This window comes from Galeopterus variegatus, unplaced genomic scaffold (assembly GCF_000696425.1).
Source record: "Galeopterus variegatus unplaced genomic scaffold, G_variegatus-3.0.2 Scaffold10730, whole genome shotgun sequence".
NCBI lineage: Eukaryota > Metazoa > Chordata > Mammalia > Dermoptera > Cynocephalidae > Galeopterus > Galeopterus variegatus.
The window spans coordinates 1-4134 of NW_007736841.1; the positions used below are offsets into that span (position 1 = coordinate 1).

At 46.3% G+C, this 4134-nt stretch overlaps 1 pseudogene; it reads right to left on the reverse strand.

Moving 5' to 3' along the window:
• Nucleotides 1-434: 434 nt before the first annotated feature.
• On the reverse strand, nucleotides 435-3687 carry LOC103610190 (annotated as a pseudogene).
• Nucleotides 3688-4134: the final 447 nt, after the last annotated feature.

Sequence of the window (4134 nt, forward strand, 5' to 3'; positions counted from 1 at the left end):
AATCTGTCTACCTTTTTATATTGAACTACTATAGGGGAAACAACTGTTTTAAAATACCAACAAATCCTCATTTAAATAGTTCCAACAGCAATTTCCAGAATTTTAGAAAGTTGCATCTCATTTTTTTTATTGCAATACCTAATACTTTTTAAAAATCCTATTAACTTTTCCTGTTATATATATTAAAGTGAATAAAAATATTCCAGAATTTTAACAAGTTCTCCTTTTGTAACTAAAGATATCTTAGGGTATACCAAATTATGATTTTTGAGCATAAATATAAAACACTGAAAGTCCAACGATAAAATTATTTCTGTTTCTTTTGAAATCTTATTTTTCAAGTCACTAGTTTTGCTTTTTTGTTTTGTTTTTTATTTTTCAAAGTCACTTATTTTTGCTGAATCAACAATTTTGAAGGTGGCCTTTACAGTGGCTTAAAGAAAGTATATCAGGAAGTTTAAAAATTCAGCAAAGCAGAAAGCAATGTNGTCTGAATTCAGTAACAGAGTCTGATAGTGAGTCATGTGAGCATTTGTGAGCCAGTGGTCGAGGGGCTGGCGGACAATACTCTCTAAGGCATGAGGTGCTGAGATTACTAAACTCAGTTTTACTAAAACTGCGACTGCCGCTATGATTCTTAGACAAGCTGGTCACCCCAAGGCTACTGGGTCTAGTTTTTTAGACAGATATGCTACATGCCTTTTCCAGGGCCCCAGTCTTTGAGTCAGGACCCCCTTCGCAATACCCTTATTCTCTGCCACATACAGGTGGAAGGGTTTAGTCACGTTGGGGAGCCCCAGAGCTGGTGCGGACATTAAGGCCATCTTAATGTTGTCAAAAGCCTGTTGCTCCTCTTTTCCCCATTTGAAAGGCTGACTGTTCTTAGTGAGGGAATATAATGGGGCTGCCATCTCAGCAAAACCAGGTATCCATAGGCGGCAGAACCTGGCAGTACCTAAAAATTCTCTGACTTGTCTTGGATTAGAGGGTGGCAGAATGTGAAACACTGTCTCTTTTCTGGCCTCCGATAACCATCTTTTCCCATCTTTAAGAAGGTACCCCAGGTAACTGACCTATCACTTGCAGATCTGAGCCTTTTTGGTGGAGGCTTGATAGTCCAGTTCTCCCAATTCCGTAGGAAGACACTTTGTTCCTTCCAGACACAGTTCTTCATTGGCCACCGCCAGGAGGAGGTCATCTCCATACTGCAACAGAGTTACCTGGGGATTAGAGGCCCAGAACACGGCCAAGTCCTGGTGTAGGGCCTCATTGAAGATTGTGGGAGAGTTTTTGAATCCTTGGGGCAGGCGGGTCCATGTAAGTTGCTCTGTTAGGCCAGTCTCTGAATCTTTCCACTCAAAGGCAAAGTAATCTTGACTTTTTACAGTCAGCGGTAAACAGAAGAATCCATCTTTGAGATCTAATACCGAATACCAGGTCCTGTATGGAGGTAAAGAACTTAAAGATTATAGGGATTAGGGACAGTGGAATGGAGGTCGGCCACACATTTGTTTACCTCTCAGAGATCTTGGACTGGTCGATAGTCATTAGTTCCAGGTTTTCGGACCGGCAGCAAGGGCGTGTTCCAGGCTGATTGGCACTTCCGTAGGATCCCCAGCTGAAGCAAGTGGGCAATGTGGGGTCGGATGCCTTCGCGTGCTTCTCGGGACATTGGGTATTGTCAGACAGCTATAGGACTGGCTTGAGCCTTTAGCTCTACGTGGACGAGGGGCTGGTTTTTAGCTTCCCCTATCCCTGCAGTTTCTGCCCACACCTGGGGGTAGTTTTCTAACCACCAGTCCATCTGTCCGGTCTCCCACCCTTGTCTTTCAAACAATTGGCATTCATCTTCTAACCTGAGAGTTAGTATCTGGAGAGGCTTTCCTTGTTGATTTAGCACCTGAGGTCCCTCGTGGTCAAAATGGATTTGAGCACGCATTTTGGTGAGGAGGTCTCTTCCCAGTAGTGGGTAGGGGCACTCAGGAATGACAATGAATGAGTGGGATACCTGGCCGATGCCTAGGTGGACTGTTCTTTGGGTAGTTCATGGGTACTGTCTGTACCCTGTAGCCCCTTGTACTCATGATTTCTTTTCGAGAAAGGGTCTATTTGCTCATTGTAACACTGAATTTTCGGCTCCAGTGTCTAACACAAACTGAGTGGGCTTCCCCTCCACTTTTAGAGTTACCCTGGGTTTGGGGAGGGGGTCCGAACCCCATCCCCTCTAATCACTGACCTCCTGCAGGGCCAAGACTTTGGGGGCTTGTGGCTTTTTCTTTTTCCTGGGGCAGTCATGAACCCAGTGTCCCTTCTCCTTACAGTACGCACATTGGTCCTTTTCCAGGGGTCCCTTCTTGTTGCCCGGTACTGTCTTATCTGGCTCCCTAGTTTCCCTGACTACAGTGGCCAGAATTTTGTGAAAATTTCTTTCTTGGTGCTTTTCTCTCTTTATTTCTTTTTCTTCTTCTGAATCTCTATTATGATAAACCTTCTCAGCCACCTGCACTAATTCCCTTAATGACTTATCTTGTAACCCTTCAAGCTTCTGCAGTTTCTTCCTGATGTCTATGCTAGAATGGTCAATAAAAGCAGCTGTCACAGTAGCTTTGTGCTTTTCACTACTAGGATCATATGGGGTAAACCAACGGAATGCCTCCATGAGTCTTTCCAGAAATGCTGATGGAGACTCATTGGGCCACTGGATCACCTCTCTTACCTTAGTCAAATTGGTGGGGTGTTTTGCTGCCCCTCGGATACCTGCCATTAGAGCCTGGTGATAGACCTTCAGGTGCTCCCTACCTTCTGCCGAGTTGAAATTCCAGTTTGGTCTGGTCAATGGGAATCCTGCATCTATAACATCAGGGAGGAGGGTAGGTCACCCATCGTCTCCTGGAACATTCTTTTGAGCCTCCAGGAGAATTCGTTGTTTCTCCCTGGTGGTGAACAGGACCTGGAGGAGCTGCTGACAGTCATCCCAGGTAGGCTGATGAGTAAAGCGAAGGGATTCTACAAGGTTAGTGAGACCCTGGGGGTTTTCAGATAAATGGGGATTTTAAGTTTTCCAGTTGTAAAGATCAGAAGAGGAGAAAGACCAGTACTGTAAGAGCTGGTTGCCCTCCCCATCAGGAGGGCCATAAGCCCGCAGGGGGAAGATAGGGATTGCTTCCAGAGAGGCCACTGATTTACTGCATGTCTCTTGAGCAGGCCCTCTCTTGGGCTCCTGTGGGTCCTCTGGTGGGGCTGACGGGCTGGCTGCTTGTGATCAGAGAGAAGGAGGCTAGGGAGGGGGAGGAGGATCAGAGAGTAGCCAGTCTGGGTCAGTGGATGGCAGGACCTCTGGTTTCTTTCCTATCTCTAGAAGAGCAAATACAGCTGACGGACCTGTTAAGGGAACAAAGGGACAGACCCACGGAGGAGGATCCATGACTGGATCTTCCCAGACAATGATGTAAGGTATCTGGTCTGGGTGATTTTCAGAACTGAAAATTTTTCTTTTTACTGCTGTAATCAATGGTGGAGAGAAGAAACCTTCAGCGGGCCAACAAGTTGGAAGGCTGGCCTCTCCGAAGAACACAGTATGGCCCATTTATTCCTTCTAACCTGCACAGACAAATTATTAGCTCTTTCCTTTACATCAGTCCAGTATTTTAGAGTCAGACTTAAAGGGGTTGAGACAGTCTGCCCCATGTTGCCTCAGGAAATTGTCAGTCCCCACACACATGCAACCAGACAAACTAAAAACAAAACACTGACGTGCCCCTGCCACGGGCGCCACACCAGATTATCAGAGAACTCAGGAGGGGTCTCCTTCTTAGAGATCTCCCATGGAGCTGAACTTGTTCATCTCCCACAGAGGAATCTGGAGCATCCTCCAGGACTCCTGTGGCTGCAACATGTTGGTACGTCTACCTGCCGCTATGACCACTACAGACCGATGGCTCCACCTCGGAGCCTCCAAAAAACTGAAACCAGACCGGTGACTCCTTCCTGGAGCCTCCAAAAAACCGAAACCAGATTACAGCAGACAACTTACAACAGACAACAAACACAGATGTGGACAGACAGACAATTGTGGTACCTGCTCGAGCAATCCTCCATTCTCTAGTCTCTGGTCCTGGAGAGAGAAAGCCCCAT